Source organism: Diabrotica undecimpunctata, chromosome 6, assembly GCF_040954645.1.
Source record: "Diabrotica undecimpunctata isolate CICGRU chromosome 6, icDiaUnde3, whole genome shotgun sequence".
Lineage (NCBI taxonomy): Eukaryota > Metazoa > Arthropoda > Insecta > Coleoptera > Chrysomelidae > Diabrotica > Diabrotica undecimpunctata.
The window spans coordinates 134,528,098-134,552,683 of NC_092808.1; the positions used below are offsets into that span (position 1 = coordinate 134,528,098).

The 24,586-nt window shown below is 33.2% G+C and overlaps 1 protein-coding gene across 2 annotated transcripts in view; it reads left to right on the forward strand.

Moving 5' to 3' along the window:
• The window catches only part of sprt (PDZ domain-containing protein sprite), a 306,461-nt gene that overhangs the window by 18,985 nt on the left and 262,890 nt on the right, over positions 1-24,586 (forward strand). The window contains exon 2 of one of the 2 annotated variants that reach the window (XM_072535452.1): positions 10,250-10,416. The exons of the other annotated variant lie outside the window; for it this stretch is intronic. The gene's annotated coding sequence lies outside the window, so the exon portion shown is untranslated. The remainder of the gene's footprint in view (positions 1-10,249; positions 10,417-24,586) is intronic. 2 annotated transcript variants of the gene reach the window in all.

A 24,586-nucleotide genomic window follows, 5' to 3' on the forward strand; every position in this document is an offset into this window, starting at 1 on the left:
GCAGTTACAGATTTCCTTAAAGTATGTTATCTTTCAGCTGAAGAAGCCGAATGTCTATTTAACCTTAACATTAAACTAATGTAACATTCCTTGTAGATTCTCTATCAAAATTGTGTCATCTGCAGAGTACGTGCATCTTTATTTGATTGCTTCCAATTTCATAGCTTTTTTGTATATTATTTCGAACATTTTACGCTGCATTTCCGCACCTATTGAATATTTGGATATGTATTGGTAGTATAGATCACACGTTTTATGCCTTGTTTTATGACGAAAATAATTAAATATGTTTTCCACAAACATCCATTAAATTAGGCAATTATTTAAAATCACATATTTGTGTTCTATCAAATCCGGAATGAAAAAAGGTCAAGCCTCCAATTAAACGGAATAATTATCTATTATAAACAATTATTAATTCATATAAATGTTGATTCCAATTATTACGTAGTATTTTTATGGCAATGAAAGTTAAAAGGTGATATCCATATATCGAGGATTTGAATGCCAAAAATGTCGGATAGAACAGTAACCTAATCTCGCATCTACGCCTCAAGCGCAAGAAACAGACAGACAACGTATCTGTTAACACTTTCTAACATCAAACGAATGTTGTATGTGAATATACACAAAGTAGGTAAACTATTATACTGTTATTTATATACTTGCTTAACAAATGTTCAACAAAAAAGTGCTGTTTTCTTTTGTGCAATCGTTTGCGTTTTACATTTAAAATATTTTCATTACACAACATAATAAAAAGCAGTTTTAAGTCATATTTTTATTATCGCTCCGGTTTTGATAAAAAAACTTTGTTTGTAAAAGAATTTAATATGTTTATAAATGTATGAAAGAGTATATTTATAACGGAATTGTTATATCGAAAAGTAGACAGAGATTAGTATGAATAAAACGTAGGTATTAATGATTAAATGGTATAATTAAGTTGACATTAATGGCCAACCATTGAAATAATTGGTAATTATGCAAATAAAGTTTGTTTTATGTCTTATAAAAATAGATCTAGAATCTAAGACTATTATCTTACATAAAAATAGGTATTATAATAACAGCAACGTACCTAAAATTAATGTTTCGTTAATAGTACTTATTCGTAAAATATAAAATTTTTACTGTCTAACCTATTTAGTTGGTGTGAAGTAATGGATTCGACTGTTACTTGATGGAAATTCATTTTATGTAACAATAAAACACTGAAAACTTTTGTTTTTAAAACTTCCACAAAATTTATTATAAATTCTTATTACTACAGCTTTTTCAGCAGCGTGCCTTTCTTAAGCGATCTATTTCCTATATCCATGTCCTCTTCAGGACGTGGTTTGTTTTGTTTTGGGTGTCGGCATTGCGTCGCTGGGTTATGTTTCACTGGTGGTTCGCATCGGTGGCTGTGGTCGGAGGTGAAATTGTTTGAGCTAAAACGGTCCTTTTCAGAAAAATATTAGTAAATTATATAGTTATGAATGTATGAGTGAATTTTAATTAATAAATTTATAAAATGATGTGAATCGCGGAGATTACAGCTGTGGCTGTATCCTCACTATAGACAGGTATAATTGTGCAATGGGATCGGGAAACCACAGAAAACCGATCCCTCCCTGTCCATAACAGACCTCTAAGTGAGCTATTTATCTATTGCGGTGGTAAAAAAGTGGAGTTTCCTCCAGGATATTCATGTATTTACCAGAGAGATCATTTCTGGCTATGGTCAGCAATTTAGTGGGTAGGAAGGGGAGTTTTCGTTTGGGACATCTGATGAATACATTGCCAAAGAATGAGCAGGTAGTTTTAATGATGCTTTGGGCTCTGAAGTTTTGGACTCGGATAGTTTTGATTGTATTACTCCTGCTGAGAGAGGAGAGCCTCTCATTAATGGGTTAGATGTTCGATAGTTGATGTATGAGAGCAGAGTGGTAATCGGGGCGTTTGTAGTTTACTCTACGCAGAATTCCTTGTTCCAATCCCAGCAGTGTAAGGCAGTGATTGAACATGCCATATATATTTGCCCGGTCAGATAGCCAAGCGGGTCAGGCGACCGACTCTCATTCGCTTAAAAATATTAATAATATTATTTATTTATTTTATCAATATGTAATTAATATTTTTTGTATTATTAATTACACGTATCGTTTCAAAAACACAATATGATTGAATTATAGGTTGAAATGTCAGTAGTTCATATTTCTTTGTTCAGATGACGTTAGGATTTTAAATCTAAACTAATATAAAACTTTTAATTATTTTGTATTCAATTCTACCTTAAAAATATTTTTAAAATTAATTATTAATTATATTAATATGTAATTAATATAGTATTATTAATTATTAAACGTATCGCCCCAAGAACAAAATATGATTGAAATGTCAAATGGAGATAGTTCAGATTTCTTTTCTAGATGGCATCGTTAGTTTACTGGACCAACGGTATGACTCGTCATCATAGCCTTTTATATAGATATATAAATATTAATACCTCTTAAACACTTCAGGCCGCACTCGTTTCCCCTAATAATCCCAATTTCAATGAAAGAAATGTAAGATATATTCTATTACCCTCAGGCATATTTGGGGCTTCATCCTCACCCGATGATGGCCCTTGTGACTGAGGATACCGTCAGGCAGATGTGTAACATTGGGAAAACACATCTTCTGGCCCTGATGGCATCCATAGAAGATGCCTTAAAAATCTCCCAGAGAATATTATCCTGTTGCTCACCAACATAATGAATGCATCTCTTACGCTGAGCTATTTTCCAATTCAATGGAAAGTGGCCAGCACAGTTATGATTACCAAACAAGGGAAACCCCTTACCCACCCTGAATCGTATAGACCCATTTCTCTACTGAGCACCCTAGGTAAAGTATACGAGAGGATCCTTAAAGAAAGACTCGTAGAATTCCTAGACGCTCACCTCGCCATTCCAGATTACCAATTCGGATTCAGGGCTGGACATTCCACGCATAATGCATTGGTTGAAGCAACAACTTTCATTTCACAATCACTTAACGAAAGGAAACACGTCATAGGCATATTCCTAGATGCCCAGAACACATTCGATCAGGTCTGGCACACAGGCTTGATAAAAAAACTTCACCTTGCTGGACTGCCCAAAATTCATATCTCTCCAATCGGACGATCAGGATCAAAGTTGGCGACGTCCTATCCACACCCTTTACTCCACAAGCTGGAGTACCCCAGGACGCAATTCTTGCTCCAATATTATACACAGTCTACAATAATGACATCCCCCGCCCACAGCATAGATCAGAAACACTTCTTTTGTAGGCTGATAATACTGCACTCTTCACGTCAGGATCACACAGAGAAGGTGGACAATTGTCTGTATTCGAAAGAGCGCAAAATCACTTAGACTGTGTTGTTAGGTGGTGCAATAAATGGAGAGCGACCATAAATCCCTCCAAAACACAACTAATCTTATTCAAATTCTCCAATTGTCGCGATGTTCATGGCCGAATAGAAGACCTTATTCTCAGAAACTCGATTTCCTATTTGGGATTTCATTTTAGCAAGACTCTCAACTGGAAAACCGACATTCAAGATATCCTAGATAGGATGAGAAAGAGGTTTAAACTCCTGGCAGGGCTAGCCGGTAAAATGGGCAGGACGTTATCTAAAACATTATTGTTCTATAGAATGCATAGAAAAATGAAAATTTTGTTCAAATAAACTTAATTCTTGTCTCTTAAACTTCAGTGTAATTTTTTTTCAAAGCGTTCGTGGCATACGCAGTCTATATTTCACGTCGGTTTAGGCACCAGTTGCACTAATAACTATAATCGAACTTGCGTTGGAGGCAGAACCTTTTGGCTACGAGATTATTGCAAATTAATTATTATCATAATTAATATTAAATTATGGGACTGCGATCAAAACAATATAATTACGATTATTGCCTACGCATCGACTGCATATAGATGGGACATAAATATTCATGAATGCTATCTCTAATTTTCAGTATCACCAATTACAGGTGAGGTAATAAAAAATGGAGACATGTGTTGTAAATTTTAATGTAACGAGTTATGTATATACGTTTAACGGTTGCTTAATACTCATATTAATTTTAAATCCTCAGGGTTAAACCTCCACAAAATATAATTTAACGCTACTATTTATGGATTAGCGAAAATGTTTTCTTGTTATGATTTACGACAATCGTTCTAATGCCAGTCTTGAAACTGTATCGAGATTAGTGCGCTTAATATCCTCTATTCTAGTTTTATTGGTAACAATATCTCTGAAACGAATATCATCTATTTATTTATTTATGTATCAACGGGCAATCGTCCAGTTAAAATACAATGTAAACATTATTGATAAATTACAGAAGATTCTTAACGTAACCTACTTAAATTAAATTTAAAAATTTTAATCATACAAAGAATAAAAGTAGGAACAGTAAATAACAAACATTAACAAAGAATGTACAAAACACAATAGCCCAGTCTGGTTAAAAAAAAAGGTGGAAAAATGTTTCGCAGATATCTGAAGCTTTTAAGACATAGGTGGGGGATACTAGATGATGAATAGATGAAAAGATACTCCTAGTTTTACCTTGCGTTTTTTTAAGCAATAATTTATGGTCACAATTTGATTTTTTGTTTATACATTTTTTCCCTTATATTTTAAATAAACAATATTTATGTCATTTTTTTATGTTAAGAATATCTGTATTTTCCCGTTTTTTTAATTAAAATTGATAAATAATTTACAGAGATATTTGTAAAAAGGCAGTTTTTTTGCACTAATTTATAAATTTTATTAATTTTTTTATTAACAAAATAAAATGGTATTAATACATTTAAACATCAAGGAATTACCATCTTTTAGATTTGTGCGAAATTTCCCCCCGATCAGTCAAATATTTTATAAGTTATTTAATTTGTTTATCCCTGAGGCTAATTATTTAAACTATTGAGCTTGCCCTATGCATGATGCTAGACACATTCAGCAAATTTCATAGGATTCTTTAAGACTTAGACTATCTCAGAAGTTAAATGCATATTGGGTTTTCATCGAAATTATTTACAAAATAAACGTTTGAAAAACGTTTTTCAAGCTACAGACTTGTACGTACAACCATTGGATAGCTAGTAAAAAAGCTTACATTAAAAAATAAAAAACCTATGACCAATAGGAACGAAGTTAGTGACTATTTTAAAAAAAATCATATCTCCATTGTTTATAAACATTAAGAAGTACAATTTGCACAAATTTTGAATGAAAATCTAAACTTTATATTAAAACTTATAGCTATAAAATTTATCTAATTTTTCGAAACGACGGTACTTTCGAAAGATCGACATAGGAAAGTGGAGAGGATATCTGTTTCAGCTCCGTTTTTTTTTTCGGCATCGGAACTTCAAATTGCAACATGTAGGAAAAATTTACATTATCTCGGCTTCCTTTGCAGCTGCAAGCCTCTTTTTTTATTCTGGGGTAGCTCGTGGAAATATGAATAACTACATAGTTTTCACTGGCCGGAAAATATGGGAAAACTCGGAAAAATTGAGTCCATTTGAAATTCACCCTAAATACTTACTTTTTTTTTAATTTGCTTGAATAGTCTGTCGCAGTATTAATAATGATGACATAATTTTCACCCCCCATAAATCTCGGAAAATCCCGGAAAATCAACATATGTTTTTTCATTTTATATCAGTGATGTAATAATACTTATATATTTTATAAATTAAATTTCAGGTAATTTTTTACACATTATATTATTATATTCCTTATATTGATTATAATTGTTTGTATTTTTATAATTAACAGTATTGATTTTTATTCTATTTTTCTTACAAATATGATATAAAATATTAATCTAATCTGCCTTACTTCTTTGATAAAATAAGTCGATTTTTTCATCACTTGCCTTATTAAATTTTGCAATGTTTATTGAACTTTACTTTTTTTATTTTCTTTACATACATTGGTTTAAAAGTTAAAATTTGGTTCATTAATTCGACTTCACTGTCAGGTCTGAACCTTTTTGTTGCAGGTTGTTTGTCTTCACTTATTAAGTCAATCTTTCCATACATTAACATATTAATGGGCGATCTTAATGCCAAGGTGGGTCAAGGTAAGGTAGGAGAACAAGTAGGAAAATATGGGCTTGGAAACAGAAAAATGACAGAGGAGATCGATTGATTCAATTTTGCCAAAGTGAAGACTTCGTAATAACTAATACCTTTTTCAAATTACCTCCTCGACGGTTATATACATGGACATCTCCACAACATACCAAAGAAAAAATAGTGAGAAATCAAATAGACTACATTATGATAGCAAGGAGGTAACATAATGCTGTTAAATGTACTAAGACGTACCCAGGAGCTGATACAGGCTCAGATCATAACCCGGTAATTTCTGTGATAGAGGCGAGACCAAAGAAGACCACACAGAAAGGCACTAGATTTAAATAAACTTAGAAACAAAAATATACGACAAGAAACAGGAGAAGAAATAAATGAAAACCTCCGTTCAGTGCAGCAACAAATTAACGATACAAACAACGTTAACCAAAAATTAAAGTACATAAATACAGCTATACAAACAGCAGGAAAGAAACATCTTACAAAAACAACAACAAAGAATAAGGGGTGGATGACACAAGATATCCTAGACTTGATGGAACAAAGAAGAAAGATGAAGAATTACCCAGACAAATACAAAGAAATAAATAAACACATAAAAAAGAGAATAAAAGAAGCCAAAGAGGAGTGGATTAAAGAACAATGTGAAGAAATGGAAACCTATGAAAAAAAGTACGATGCGTTCAATATGCACAAAAAAGTAAAAGAGATAACAGGAAGCATAAAGAAATGCCAAATAGGTAAACTTAAAGACAAAGATGGAAATCTTATTGCAGATCTAGAGAATAAAATAAAAATATGGACAGAATACCTGAATGAATTATTTGAAGACGATAGAAACAACTTAACTCAGATAATCAATGCAACTGGGCCAGACATATTGAAAGAAGAAGTAGAATACGCAATAAGAAACGCTAAAAATGGAAAAGCAAATGGACCTGATGAAATTCCTACAGAACTGTGGAAGCTTTTGAATGATAAATCCGTAACCATAATATTAAATTTTGCAGCGAGGAGCTAAAACAGTTTCCCCTCGACTTTCCTATGTCGATCTTTCGAAAGTAACTTCGTTTCGAAAAGTTTTAAGTTTCGAAAAATTGGATGAATTTAGATTTTCATTCAAAATTTGGAGATGGAGATATAATTAACAAAAAATTGTCGTTAACTTCGTTCCTATTGTTCATAGGTTTATTTTTTTGTTAAATGTGAGTTTTTTTACCAGCTATCTAATGGCTGTATCTTGAAAAATATAGAAGTTATTACAATTGTTTATAAGTAAAAAACATACCCCTTTTTCAAACGTTTATTTTGTAAATAATTTCGATGAAAACTCAATATTCATTTAACTTCTGAGATAGAATAAATCTTAAAGAATCCTATGAAATTTGTTAAATGTGTCTAGGATCATTCATAGGGCAAGTTCAATGGTTTAAATAATTAGTCCCAGGGATAAACAAATTGAATACCTTTTAAACTATTTGACCGATCGGGGGGAAATTTCGCACAAATTTAAAGGACGGTAATTCCTCAATGTTGAAATGTATTAATAATATTTTATTTTGTTAATAAAAAAATTAATTAAGTTTATAAATTAGTGCAAAAAAACTGCTTTTTGCAAATATCTCCGTAAATTATTTATCAATTTTAATTGTAAAAACGAGAAAATAAAGATATTTTTGATATAAAAAAATGGTATAAATATTGTTTATTTAAATTATAAGGGAAAAAACTTATAGATAAAAAATCAAATTCTGACCATAAATTATTGTTTAAAAAAAAACGCAAGGTAAAAATAGGAGTATCTTTTTATCTATTCATCATCTAGTAACTCCCACCTATGTCTTAAAAGCTTCAGATATCTGCGAAACATTTTGCCGTGAAATCGATGATTTTTGTATAACCAGACTGGGCTACAAGGACATCAAGCTATCACACACAGTTTTTAAGCTGAGCTTTGAACTCTTTTGGAATACTATAACAATCCAACCTTTGCGAATATTGATTACCAAACCTTGGTATTCTAGACGTGAAGGAATTGTGTCCGTAGTTTGTGCGATGGGGTATAACATGAAAGGGTTGATTTAGCCTTGTTTGTCTACTGGGAACATAAAGATTAATTTTTTCCAATAGTTGAGGACCAAAAATAATAGAGTGCAGTATACTATAAAACATAGTGCGATCTTTGTGCATGCCTCCGATTTAGAAAGAAGTTATGTTGAGGGACCTTTCCATATTTGAATAGTTAATTTCTTCAATCCTTTTTTTTTTTGTTTAAATGCAACAAATCTTAAGAATTTTTTGTTGAACTCTCTCAATAGCTTAAATATGGTTGTTATAGTCAGGAGACCAAACACATGAACAGTAATCTAGGTGGGGTCTTACAAGTGAACAATACAAGCTTTTTATGGATGGGATATTTAGAAAGTCTTTAGGCACAACGTTCGATAAACCCTAAAAGTTGAATTGATTTTGAGACATCAGATGAGATATGGGAGATTTAAGATAAACTGAAATCGAGCACAACACCTAGGTCGTTTATCTGAGATACAGAGTCTAAAGGGTAACCATTAATAGTAATATGATTTGTAGGAGTTTTATTCCGACCAAAAACAATTAAATGATACTTTTTAACATTAAGTTTCATTCCGTTGCTGTCATAACAAAAGCTCAACCGATCCAAATCGGACTGTAGTTTTTGATAGTCATCATCATTCTCAATTTTAATTGTCAGCAAACATTAGGAAAGAAGCAAAGAGGAAAAGGAGGCAATGTCATTAACATAATTATTGAATAGAAGAAATCCTAGGTGTGATCCTTGTGGTACTCCTGAAAGTACCTTAATCTCAAACGATTGAGTTAGGTAGGATAACAACCATTCTAAAAGTTCACCCTGGATACCCAGACTTCTCAACTTAATAAAATTAATTAAAATCTTGTGATTTACCCGGTCAAACGCCTAAAGTCTGTGTAAACAGCATGAACCTGGAAGCCATCTTCAAGAGATTCTATAAGGAAATCAGCAAATTGCTGGTCGATAAAACAGCCTTTTTAAGTTGCTGACAAATAGTCACAGACAAGGCTCTCAAAAACTTTGGGAATACAACTTTTGGAATGCCAACTTTGGGAATGCTAATAGGCCGATAGCTGTTCACTTGAGAATGATCTCCAGATTTTAGTATTGAGGTAATAAAGCTAGTTTTCCAGTAGACCGGGAACATCCCTGCCTTTAATGACAACTTAAAAATGTGAAAAAGAGGTCTAGAAAATAAAAAGCTTAGGTGTTAAAGAAAAGAATGTGGAATACCTTCTGGACCTGGCCCATTATTGCTATCCAAAATTGAAAGTTTTTCATATACAGACGAAATAGAAATGCCAAATTGTGATAGGTTGATGTCTCCTGTTAAAAAGGTTTCATTCTGCACATCAAAATCTTTATCACAATAAGTTTTGGGAAAGTATTCGAGCCAGAGTATTAAGTAGCCAGAAATATTATTATAGTGCATACTTAACAGAAGGAATAGTATTCCTGTTTTTTAACTGTTAACAAATTTTCAGAAATTTTTAACATTATCTTTCAGAGAGGATTCAGTTTCTTTCAGAGCAACATAATCAAGATAGCATTGTTCTTTTAGTTGTTTACAGTTAGCTCGTAATAAAGAAAACTCATTATAGTCAGCAAATAATTGACATTTTAGATATTTTTTATGAATTTCCTTTTTTTGATTATTGTTTTGTTTAAGCTCTGGAGAAAACCAGACAGGAAACTTATTTGCTGAATACTTTTTCAGGGAAACAAAAATATCAATTGCAAGGTAAATAACATCATAAAACATGTTGATCATATCATCAAGGCTTTTATCTTTAAACAAATCATCCCGGTTAAATTGTGAAAGTTTGTTACTTCCCGTACACTCATTGAGCAAAAGTCTCTATAAAAGCCATCTCCAATCAATCCTGGCTCATTGAAATATTGGGATTCACATTTAAACCCAAATGAGAGTGGAAGATGATGCCTATCCTCTGGGAGTAGGGCACTCTCAGCTCTATGTAGATACCTCAACCTCTTCATCTTGGACCATGACTAATTCTAATAAGTTGTTTTTATTTTTAACAGTGTTTACTTGATATTGATTATGAAAAGAACATAAAATGAGAGGAATTAAATGGAATCGACTTCATTTGGTGAGGTTCCTGGTAATGGAGTAGCCACAGAAGACAATCCATCAATGGACCACTGACCACCTTCCAGGATACATAACTTATATTCTGGATACTTTTCAGGTAGGTTATCTTCATTTTTGTAAATTCGACATACTTCTCAATGATACTACGTGGTGGAAAGTAGGCAGTTGCAAAGATAAACTTGTCGATGCGGCCAGTCTCAATCTTGACAAACAGATGTTCGATATTTTGAGTCGTTGACAAACAAACACTGGTTATGGTTTTCCGGACAGCTATAAGCACTCCTTCACCTCTTTTGAAGGTACTTGTTTCTCAGGATCTATCTCTTCTATTTATGTTGTAGTCAAACATTTGCAGTTCGGCGCTCTGTATATCATCTGTTAACCATGTTTTATTAAAAACTAAAATATCATATTGTGAGTGAGAAGTATTTTCAAACAGTAGCTGAAGTTGTATACGTAACCCTCTGACATTCTGAAAATACACCAGCGCTTTTGAAGTCTCGACTTAGGGGGGAACCTGGTAGATATATTTAGTTTTTTTGTATTAACTTTGGCACACCATTAACATATTTCAAAATGAGATCGGATTCACCCTTACGCTATCTTTCTTTTAACTCATTTTTCAGTGCATTGACCTAAGCTCGTTGTTCAGTAGTTAAATCAGTTTCCAGGAATACTTTTAAACCTCTATCCAACTCCCTCTTGTTTCTCAATATCAACCGAACCAGTTCAGGTGACTCTAGAGTTAGTCGCAGTGATTGATACCCATTTCTATTTCTTTTACCAATTCTAGTCGAACTGACTATTTTTATATCGAAACCAACTAAGCCCGGCAGCATTTCCTTAGCTTTAGATGTGTCATCTTCCTCACTATCTTGAGGCATATTAAAGATCATAAGATTGAAAGATTTTTTTTGTCTCTCAGACATTTCAAACAAAACACTGCCAATGTGTAACTGTAATTATTGTCGTTGTTTGTATTTGATGTAGAGGTGGTATTTTTTATGAAGGTAAGATCCTTCTTAATGTCTTCAAATGATGTAGTAAAACTGGTTTTCAAACTCTTGACTTCATCGGTTACCTCACGAATCTGTTTCTCCTCCATTTTTTGACAGTTTGCAATTTTGATTTCACTTAGTGTATCTTCTAATGCTTTTATACGGTTGTTTAGTGTAACTACCTTTTTGATTCCTGGCACGCAGTCAGCACACAAATATGGTATAATTCGGGTGGCCAGAAGTAAACACTCTATCGAGCTAATTCCATAATTCCAGTGCAGTTTTTGCAAATGTCACAAGGGTAACCAAAAACTTCCCCTGTGCCTTTAGGAGGTTCTTTAAAAGCACAGTTCTTGGAACATTTGTCACATGTTCCTGCCATTTTTTAAGGTTATGTCAACAAATATTCAACAGAATGTGAACTGCAAACCCGTTAATAAATATAGTCACGTCACTGGTAGATGGTAATTACTTGTCTATCACTATCAATTTGTCCTAATTGCTTTAAGTTTTTGTTTGAAAGAGAAAAAGTAAAAATATAAACCTCTCATTGCAGTTATTACTATTTACAAACAAACAAATTGTTTTTTCAAAAAAGAAAGATGATCTTCATATACCTTGTACTAATTATGCATATCTTGATATAACTTTATAAATTAATTGTTAATATTTACTTGTAAAACAACAGTTTTTGGGAGCAATTGCTAATGACATCTTTCGAGGTTGATTAATTTTAAATTACTTCATGTAGCCAAAAAGGGAATGAAATGAAAAGGCTGCAACATCTCTCCAAACTTTGAGTACGTACAAATCTCTTCAACTAATTTTACTTTAATTTTATTACATATTTTTGAAACTTTTACTGTGCTATAATAATAAATGTCAACATAAACGAGGATGATATTAGATATATCAAATAATGGTTTTTTTCTGACCGAGAAACCTGAAATACTACTAATACGGCTCATATAGATTTTACAAGCTGTTGCATACCAACTTCCGATACAACCTGTCAGGACAGAAATAAAATTTATGTTTTAATCTAAACACCATATTGGATGATATAACTACATGAATTTTAAAAAAAATTGGCCAAGCGATATAAAGGTCAAAGGTCGCGTTTGAATATTTTGCATGCATTTGTCATAGATTTCTAACTGATTATTCGTATAATTATACATTTGCCCAATAAAATGATAATTGCAGGTACCACAAACTTTCATCTTCTTTTGTTACAAACGCGGGAACTTTGGTAATACGTAAACATTGTTTAATTTTGAGGGAGATAGTTTTAAATAGTATATAATTATATGAAAATAATCCTAATGTTGTTATAATGAAAGATTTCTTACTTACAAATGAGGCTTTCGTAAATTGTACGTAGTAAATTATATGCTTTGTACACTCTGACACACGGAAATCGTCATTTCTACACATACCATGATTGCCATCCTAATTATTGTGCTTCACCAAATTATACACAACGTCTTTGAGGAAAATAAATGGATGTCTATTTTTAGCGTGAATCACAAGATACAACTTTATTTATATTTATATTACGAACGTGTATTTACTTATCAAAAAAAATACTATTAATAAGAAAACTGGCTTGATCGAACAAAAACCTACTAAGATACATGATTAGTACTCCACACTGATGTAAACAGACATTATTATCTGAGAATAGGATGATGTTTTTTACAGCTTTATCTGTTTCGTTCGTTGCAGTAATAAAATTCCTTTATTCAAATTTAAAAATATTATTTAAATTTTAAAAATACAGAAAACATAGTAAAATAGGATCGTTTTAGCCTGTCGCATAAGTAATAAAAGTGTCTGTTCAGATTTGCCTCAGGTAGTCAGCGGTTCTCAAATTAAAAATGTACGGTTTTTCTTAATTTGATAATACATTAGGGATTTTTTTAATAAAATAACTTTGTATTATGTTTTATAATAATTGAATATCATAATGTAAATTGATAAACATTGAGTATGAAATATACAGGGTCATTCACGCAACATTAAAAGTTTTCAAAGTTCTGGTCGACACTGGTTTCTGCAAACTTGGAATAATGGGTTATGCAAAGCATTCTTCATTTTTTAAATATTTGCATTCTTCTAGCACTTCCGGTTGTACCGGAAGTCGCCATTAAGTTTCTTATTTTAAATAGAAACTGTGCTTTTTGTTATTTTTTTTAGAATCTACGTAAAATTCTGGATCGATTTTTATTGGGATACCATTCTCGAAAAAATAGCCGTTTTTGAGATATTTAAAGTTTTTGAAAAATTTTTCATATTACACATGTAACTTCAAAAATTAATATTGTGGTTAATATTTATGCTGAAAAAACAAAAAATCTTTTTTAGCGTGTACTAAACTCTATTTTTATTTAAGCATAAAAAAATTTGCCAATGTTAATACTGGGTGTTCAAAATTTTGTATTATATTTTTATTTTTATATATTTTATAAATATATCTATAAAGATATATATCTATATATAACAAAGACTTATTCCTACTTCCCACACACACCTTCCCAAACCCACCAAGAAAGGTTGTCCTCCTGCGGTACAACCAGCCCCGGCTTTCCCCGGGGCCTCCGTCCCCTGGTCTTTGGAGCCAGGTCTCGACTATTTCGCGGTATCCCCCGTCAGGCAATGGGAGTCAAAATCCTTTTATTTTCCTTACTTAATTCCTCCTCACTTATTTTGCGAACTCTTTGCAAGGTCCGTTCTGAAATTCCACAAGCTGCACTTGTCCTTTTTTGAACTGCCAGTACTGATGTAATTGGTCCCATGTTGATTTTTTCTAAAATAAAATAATTTTCCACTTTCAACACAATTCGATGCTTACTCGGAGATAAAAACTTATATTTAGGTGTTCTATCGTTTTATTGTACGTTATCCATTGTCACTATTGAAAACCGGCGATCGTTGAATACTAATAGCGAGATTTTTCGGACCTCTCTGAATATATACACGAGGGGGCGGGACCTCGGTGGCAGGGCGCGTCGGTCATTGGCCGATGAGTCCGGTCAATGGAGAGCCTCGACTCCGCAGACTGTTTACTATTTTTGCAAATATAACAACTAAAATTATCCAGTTATGCGACCACAAGGAATGGATGCACTCTTCGAGACAATTTTATTTGAAATAAAATTATAAAAGTTTTTTCAATTAGTTATCATCAAAAGCATTCAATTTGCGTTTTTTCACGATTTATAAAAAAATTGTTTTGGTAGCGCTGATTTATCCTCAAGTACTACAGCCGACCAGTAGGAGGTTCGGTACCACAAAGCAGGTAGAAAAGGGAAAGCATAACAGAGTGGCTGTAACTAGAGTCATAAATTATTTTTCGGGCGTTAATCCGAAATACGACAGGGTAAAACGACTTCACTATATGAAGCTTCGCGCTAGTCTACAGTATAGCCTACTATACCATCTTTTTTTTTTATTTTAAGTAGTTTTCGAATTAATTTTTATTTTATTTCATTTTTATAGATCCAAGTTATTTTTACACCCACTACTGCTAAAAATATTTAAGCAAAAATAGGGTTAAACGTAGTATCTTCATCATGTAACTGAGGTCTTCTTGGTTTTGTACAATCACAACTTGATCGTCTGCAAAGCTTAACGTATATAGGCATTCGTTCTGTACCGGCACTCCCATGCCCTCGCATTTTCTTTTCCATGTAGTCAAGGCTTTCAATAAGTATATTTTGAATAGGTTTGGAGATGTGAAACAACTCTGCAGGAGCCCTTTTGTTTTGGTGAAGTCTCCTATGATTCTTGTTCCCATTTTAATGGACACTTTATTTTCTTTATACAGAGCTTTTTTAGCTTTTATGAGTTTCGTCTGTATTTCTAATTTGTACATTGCCTCCCATAGTTCTGACCTTGGTACAGAGTCATACGCCTTTCTCAGGTCCACGAATGCCAAATTTATATCTCTATTTTTGCTTTTTTTTCTAACAATTGTTCCACTGTGTGTATGTAGTCTATGCATGATCTTCCTGCCATGAAGCCTGCCTGATCCTCTCCGATTTTGCCTTTTATCGCTTGCTTTATCTTTTCTCGCAGTATCTTCCCATATAATATTCCTATTGATGATATTTTTCACATCGTTTTCTATCTCTTTTCTTAAATATATATGTCATATATGCCTCCGTCCATTCCTTTGGGAGCTGTTCTAAATTTATGGCTTTCTGAAATATCCATTTTACCACCCGGTGTAATTTTTTTGAGCCGTACTTTATAAGCTCAGGTGAGATACCTCCAGGTCCCGGTGCTTTCTTATTTTTGATTGCCTTTATGGCCTTTCTCATTTCCTTATCTGTTATTTCTATTTATTTTCCAATGAATTGTGTTCTTTGTTCTGTTAACAGTTCCTTGTAATAGTTCTTTCATTCTTTATCCTGTATATTTCCCAATTTAATTTTTTCTTTTGAGTTTTGTTTTAATCCTCTCAGTACTTTCCATGACTCCGAAGTTCTTGTACCTCCTATGTATGTTTCAATATTTAAGCAGGTTCTTTCCTATTCTTCATTATTTTGTTGTGTTATTTGTTTTTCACTTCTCTTTCTCTATATTCTTTATAAACTTCATCGTTGTTTGTAGTCAGGCATTTTCTGTATAGTTGCTATTTTTCTTCAATTATTCTTTTTGTTGATTCATTTATAGTGCTGTTTATTTGTTATATGTTCTTTTTCTCCAAGGGCTTCGAATACTACTTGTTTTATACTCGCCTTTATATGCTCGTATGTTTCTTCGATGTTGCCGTATCTGAATTCTATTAATTTTTGGTCTAGACGTTGTTTGTATAGTTCTCTTGGAGTAGTTCTATAATGTATTATTTTTCTCTCATAGTGTTCAACGGTTCTTCTGTAGAGGGGGTCTTGTTATGTTTCCAATTAATGCCCATTTTTGCTGTTAGTAGTTTATGGTCAGTTCCACATTCTACTCCTCTTCTGACTCTCACATATTTTATCTTTATTGTGGTATCTTGTTTGACTATTACGTAGTCTATTATCGATTACAGCTGTCGTGTTTCTTGTCTCCATGTATATTTATGAATATTTTTATGTCTGAAGAATCCGTTGGTGATTTTTAGGTTGTTTTTTCGCCGATTTTAATGTTAACTGAGTAATTCTCATGTAAAGCATAAGTCTATATTGATACCAAAATTAATTTTACTCTTACAAGCTCGGCTTACCAAATGAATCGTAGCTATATCATATTTTTTAATGCCGAAGAGCACTCTTTCAAACATAACACCAAACACCAAAGAATAATTTCCAATTTGATGATTTTATTCTTCTGATCTTGAAATTTTCCAGTTTATTTTTCGTTTTTCTTCAAATATGCATGCATTACAATTCGCTGATGACCATAAAATACTGGCACAGGGAAAAGATGACTTTTAATATGCAATAATTAAGCACACTTTAAGATTACTTGACACTATTTTATTTAGTTGAACTTGACCATCACTTGTCGCTGCTTCGTGAGCTAGGCGGTCCACAACCTCGTTACCATGTATTCCGTTTTTGTTTTCCTTTGCAGCATTTTGAAGTTCTTTGTAAATGTCTTTATGAATGCGTTTGCTGGAGTATATGTTTTGGATGTCACAAAGGGCATTCCTTAAGTCAGTTATGATTGTGTAATTTCTCTGGTCCGTTTTGTTAACGAATTTTAGAGCTTCAAGGATTGCGTATAGTTCTGCATTGGAGATAGTTGTTATGCAACTTAAATTTAGCATTATGAGTATTAGAGAAAATTGCTCCCCCACTCCGTCCATTGTTTTTGATGCGTCTGTGTAGATCTGTCGGTAGTCGCTAAAACTATCTATGTCTTTGAAGTATGGCTGGTGGGATTCATGTTTATTCAATTTTGATAGATCAGTGATCACTGAAAGTGATCAGTTAAAAGGCTTTTGGCAAAGTCAAACACGATCAGCTAATAGAATGCTTGCAAAAAAAGAACCTGGATCCAAACGACAATAATACAATACGTGAACTCTACTGGAACCAAAACGCCTCTGTCAGAATTGAAATGGATGATACTGAAAACATAAACATCCAAAGAGGAGTTGGACAAGGTTGTATACTATCACCATTATTATTCAACTTGTACTCAGAGGAGATCTTTGCACATGCTCTAGATGAAGCACAAGAAGGAATAAAAGTCAATGGAAAAATTGTGAACAATGTCAGGTATGCCGATGATACAGTACTGATTGCTGGCAGTGAAGAAGAACTACAAATTCTGTTAACCAAAGTAGTGCGAGAAGGAGAACTATACGGCCTTAAGGTGAATGTAAAAAAAACCAAAACAATGGTAATTTCAAAAAAACACACACCAGTTATAAACATACAAGTCAACAATAATCTAGTTGAACAAGTGAAAAAGTTTAAGTATCTAGGTTGTTGGATAGATGAAACCTTAGACCAAGAACAAGAGGTTAAATGTAGAATAGAACAGGCAAGAAACACCTTCTTAAAGATGCGACAGTTACTCACTACCCGTAATCTTGATTTGTCCCTACGATACCGCATAATAAAGTGTTATGTATATAGTGTACTATTACACGGCGTGGAAGCTTGAACGTTAACAGTCAGCTCGTTACGACGCTTAGAGAGCTTTGCGACTGCGTTAGAAATGAAGAAGTTTTAAGGCGTATGAATAGAGAACGTGAACTCACAGAAATTGTCAAGAAGCGTAAAACGTCTTATCTTGGACAAATATTTAGACACGACAGGTATAACTTCCTTCAGCTTATTATAGAAGGGAAAATAGAAGGCAGACGCGGCCCGAGTAGACGACAAATGACCGGGCTGCGCAACATCAAAGATTGGACAGGATTAGACTTTCAAAGTTTAATAAGGAAAGCCCAAAATAGGGAAGACTTTGCAGAGATCATCGCCAACCTTCGCTAAGAAGACGGCACCTAAAGAAGAAGAAGTGATCACTGGTGGTTTATTTACAGTCCATGGAGAAGGAGAGTTTTCGGTAGGATGGCATATTTTCGGGACTGTTATGCTATATTTATAAAGTAATCGATTTATTAATTCGTTCATAGAAAGGCGGATTGCATTGAGGGTGAGATGAGAAGTAGTGGCTGAAACGATTGTTATGAACGTGTTGGTAGACTGGGTTATCTGGAGAGCATAAAACTTTACCAGCAAACGGTAAACTTAAAATCTCTTCTAAATTCTAGAGGAGTTTGCCCTGACTCACTGCATATACTATGGGGCTAAAATTGGTATTTGATTTTCAGCGATCTCTTTTTCATTATAGGTAACCAAATCGAAATAATAGATTTACACAAGGACTTGCAACTCAATATATTTCGTTAATAAAAGTTGTTTCTTTGTTTTTTCTTTAAATCCAGTTCTTTTTAAACAGCATTCTTATGTTTATTGTTTTATGCATGTTTTAATATCGCAGATTTATTAAAGTTTATCCATTTATTAATTTATTTCAGTTTAATTGTTCCAACTTATTGATCTAAGAAATACTAATGCGACGCTTAACTGCAAATACAACGGCATTATCTGATTGAGTTGATTTAATCGGTGTAATATTTCTCCGCCTATTAAAATGCTAAGTGGCACAATAAGTAATAGGAGTAATGATGTATGATAAAATTACATGAAATTATAGCGCATTCTCTGCATGCATATTGCTTTATTGCCTGTTGTTTAGCAAGTTCGATTAATTTTAATAACTTATCGCTTATTGAAATAATATTAGTAATATTATCCTAGACACACGATTAATAAATCTGTTTACTTTAGACCTGCAGATACTGCGTCATAACAGGTTCTCTTTGAAGAAGCGATAGATACATTCACGAAGCAGGTTTAATAGACAAGGCGAAAAGCTCGGGATCGTTCAAAAAAATATTCCCATGAGATATTTGTGCATAATCAATTTCGTGAGACACACCAGAATAAAGTTCAAGCACGATTTAATTAAACGATTTTTTTGAAACAGATTGTAAAAATTAAGTTTATCAGCTCGGACAATTTTTTTATTTTTCTTGGATCATTCTACACAAAAAGTAGTGTGGCAATTTTTTTTCGTAAATTGGTCGTTTTCTAGTTAACAATTTAAAATAAGAAAAAACGAAAAATTACTATTTTCAAGGCTCAAAAACACAAGTAAAAAGTATTATTTTTGAAATCACCAAGTGCTTAAATTCACGATCAAATACTCTCTAAGTTCTCTATAAGTAATTTGCGCTTATTTTATTTTTAACATTATTTTTTAATTATTAATTGTTAATGAAACGATTCTGATAGGACGGGCGCTCGGGCTGTGCGCTTTAATTTTATGGCTGCTGGGTGGAACTTTCCTTCTGTGAGCGTAGACTTTATTTTTAGTGATTTTTTAGATAGGCTTATCTGTATTTTAATAAGGCATTTCCTTTAATTACAATTAAACCAAAACATCACAAACCCTCGACTACCAAAGGTAACTGCATATCAATCAAGAATATGTGTTCTCTACTGTATATCAAGTAATTTACTATTAACGTCTTTGTCACTGAATATATCACCAAGTACAAAGAAACCTATCTTAACCTTATCAAAACAGGAAAAAACGTACTATCAAAATCATCTGGGAAGCTCTAAAAGTATTACAAAAAAACGATAAAGGAGATTGTCTAATACAATTCTGCCAAGAACAAAGTCTAATAATCACAAACACGTTTTTTAAATTACCTATGAGACGGATATATACATGGAGCTCACCAGCAGATAAACCGGAAAAAGTGGTAAGAAACCAAATCGACTATATAATGATTAAAAAAAGATATCGTAACACCATCAAATTAGTTAAAACATATCCACGAGCAGATGTCACATCAGACCATAACCCAACTTTTCACTAGAAAACTGAAAGAAGCTGGTATAAAAAACAAACTCCAACAGAAAATATACGAAAACTTTGATAAATTAGATACTAACATCTACGAGATAAACCAACAATGGGAAACATTAAAAAACTGCCTCCTCATTCCATGCAAAGAGATATTAAGATATTAGAACCAATAAGAAAGAGAGACAACTGGATGACCGACGAAATACTCGGCAGGATGGACCAAAGAAGTCAAGCAAAGAACAGGGAGAGTCACATTTACAAAATCATTAACAATGAAATCAGAAAAATGATAAGAGAGGCAAAAAAAACTTACTATGAGGAAAAATGTAAAGAGATAGAAGATCTTCCGAACAAATAAGATTCAACCTACATAAAAAGGTTAAAGAAATGGCTGGCTGCATACAGAAACCACAACACAACTCTTTTAGATAAAAATAGAAATACTATGATAACGACTGACGAAAAGCTAAAACGATGGAAATTATATATGGAAGAGCTGTTTGACGACGAAAGAAGAAACCTACAAGACATATCTTTCGCGGACAGTGAAACAAGTATAGAAATTACAAAGGAAGAAATATTGTATGCACCAAAGAACACCAAAAACAAAAAAAGCCTAGGGCTAGATCAACTGCCTATTGATATCCTTAAAATAATAGAAAATGAGTACATGGACGTCGTCTTAAAGCTCTTTAATGAAATTTATCAGTCTGGTGACATACCCAATGAATGATTGACCTCAACATTTATTTGTCTTCCAAAAAAATCCAAAAAATGCACCGACCACCGCATCATAAACCTGATGTCTCACACACTTAAAATGTTTTTAAAGATCATCCATAAACGCATTTACTACATACTTGATATGGGTATTGAAGAAATCCAATTTGGATTCCGTAGAGGCGTAGGTACCAGTGAAGCTCTCTTTGCATTCATCGTACTAATCCAGAGATGCTTGGATGTGAACCAAGATATGTACGTCTGTTTCATAGATTACAACAAGGCTTTCGATAAAGTCCGCCACAAAGAGCTAATGGACCTCCTCAAAGCAAAACAATTACAATACAATGATCCTCGAATTATATCAAATCTATATTATAAACAGCAGGCACACATACGCATTAATGAACACACATCAGAAGAGTTTGAAATTAAAAGAGGAGTGCGACAGGGGTGTGCATTGTCACCACTACTATTCAATGCATATTCTGAAGAAATTATGAAAAGAGCTCTTGAGGGGGAAACAGCAGGAATAAAGATAAACGGAACACCAATTAACAACATTAGATATGTGGACGATACTATCGTAATAGCAGACAACCTCTAAGACCTCCAAAAGCTAATAAAAAATATAGTTGAGTATGGAGAAGAGTATGGATTATCAATAAACATCAAGAAAACTAAATTTATGAGGTTATTAAAAACCCAAAATAATGATGAAAGCCTGACAATTAACGGTAAAACTTTAGAACAAGTTGAAAACTACAATTACCTTGGCATAATAATGAATCACACAAACGACTCCAAAGAAATCAAAGTTCGAATAGAGAAAGCACGAACAAACTTCAATAAAATGAAAAAGGTACTTTGTGCAATAGAACTGAAATTAGAATTGAGAGTTAGGCTGGCAAGATGTTATATTTTCTGGACTCTGCTATACGGGATAGAAGCATGGACACTTAACGCGTCGACTACAAAAAAGTTGGACATATTTTAACTGTGGGTGTATAGAAGAATTCTGAAGATATTATGGACCGAGCATGTAACAAACAACGAAGTAATGAGAAGAGTAAACAAAAAATTGAAATATTATAAACCATCAAGACACGAAAGCTGCAATACCTGGGGCATGTTATGCGTAATGAAAGATACAACATACTTCAATTAATTATACAAGGGAAAATTCAGGGCAAGAGAAGTGTAGGAAGGAGAAACATGTCATGGTTGCGTAACTTGAGAGAATGGTACGGATGCACATCAATCGAACTTTTCAGAGCGGCAGCATCTAAGATTAGAATAGCCATGATGATTGCCAACCTCCGTCGCGGACGTGACACGTAAAGAAGAAGAGAAGATTTTGCCACAACAAAATCCCAGAAAAATCATTAGAATACAACAAATCGGCATATCTGTGTTTCATGGACCTTACAAAGGCATTTGACCGGGTCAAATTAAAAGACGTTATCCACTTACTGTATGCAAGAGAGATATTCAAGAAGTATTCAAGTTTTCTCTTTTTTTATATTCAGTATAACTTCTGGATCGTTATTTATTCTGCGTATTACCTCTTCATTTGTAATTTTATCCACCCAACTTATTTTTAGTATACGGCGGTAGCACCACATCTCAAAGAAGAAGAAGAACTTTGAGAAGAAGAACTAACCGACCCTATTGAAGCTGGCAAAGGATATGTCAGGAAGATTCCCTGAGTCCTCTATTGTTTAACCTGATTATGGAAGAAATAAAAAAAAGTAAGAACTAAAAAAAGATACCAAATGGAAGAAAAACAACTTAAAATAATCGCTATGCAGACGACGCAATACTACTCTCTCAAAGTGAAGATGATTTACAACGTATGCTGCACCAATTTAATACAACCGCCAGAAAATTTAACATGTTAATTTCCCCAAAAAAGACAAAATGCATGGTTACAACAGCAAATTTACTAAGATGTAAATTTTAGCTGGAAGGTCAGATAATAGAATAAGTGATGGAGTTTAAATATCTAGGCATCACATTATATAGCTACGGAAAGCTCGAAACCGAAGTGGAAGATCAAGTGAATAGAGCAAACAAAGCCGCAGGCTGCCTAAATAAAACAATATGGAGAAATATCGGGAAAGAAACGAAAGACAGAATTTACAAAACAGTCATCAGACCAATAATGACATACGCGGCAGAAACAAGACCTGACACAGAGAGGACAAAAAGGATGTTAGAAACAGCAGAGATGAAAACACTTAGAAAAATTGATGGTAAGACACTATGGGACAGAGCTAGAAGTACAGATATACGACATAGGTGCAAGGTGGAGAACATCAAGAACTAGGTAAGAAATAGAAGAGTAGAAAGGAACGATCATATAAGCCAAATGACAACAAATGGAGTAGTAAAGACGGCAAGAGACGGTTCCCCAATAGAAAAACGATCAGTAGGAAGACCACGAAAACGATGGAACGACAACTTACTGGAGGCACATTGAAAAACAGACAGTCATGTCTTTACAAAAAGAAGAAGAAGAAGATGATCCCATTTCCTATCTCCCCAATTCAAAAAAGGTCCCGATTTCATTCTTTATAAGACCAGTTGATAAATCTAAACTAATCCAAACAAACAATAGTATCAAAAGCAAATCTTTTTGTAGTACTGATGGACTATCCATAAAAATTTTCACAAATATCCCAAAAACTGTGTTGAACGTCCTGGTGTCACTAATTAATAATTCCTTTGAAAAAGGTATATTTCCAGAGTGCCTTAAGACAGTCATTAGTATTCCTCTTCATAAGGGTGGCGAAAAATCGAACGCCTGCAACTATAGACTTATTGTCTTACTACCGGTACTATCCAAAATTGTTGAGAGACTTAGAAAATTGGAAGGGACCTATATCCAAAAGTGCAAGAGTAAAGGTTGAAAAGAGATTAGAAATACATTTTTTTAAAATATAAGCTTCCTGAAAGATATGTACTTATTTATAAAGAAATCAATACCTCTTAAAAACTATGTCTCGCCCGGAGTACACTAATTTATCATTTATAATGGATTCCTATAACTAATATTACGGGTGTTCCCTTTAGACAGAAGAAAAAATCTGAAATAAGACAAGTTTTGACGCTTGTAATAAATGATCTGGTATTCTTTCCGTTAAATTGCTATCTTAAAAGGCCAGTAATATCAATCTTAGTAAATATAACTATAGGTATTAATACCACTCGAGAGGCAGGGCGGTCTTAAGACAATATGTAATGCGATTTATACAGAAATAGCTATAATGAGGAATCAGTCCACCATATAATATGCACAAGTCGTTTTTTCTCTTTATTTTCTGTACGTCTTTATCTGATGTATTCATTCACCTACTGCTTTGTAGACTTCTCCATCTCTTATATACCTTCTAGCTCCAATCTGACAGTTTTGGACCTCCCAATTTGAGGTTAAACATATATGTTTGTTAAATACATACGAAATTGACAATTGTTAATAATAGTTTTTTAACTCATCGCGTCTGCACATCGCAGTGAGTCTGCGCGATTAACCATTTCGTGGAAGGGCTCGCCACTCGATTTGAAATAAGCTGTAGCTATTCTTTATGTGCAAACGTTTTCAAGACATTAAGTTTGTAAATGGATGAACTATAAACTTTGAAAAGTTTGCCTCCACCTGTC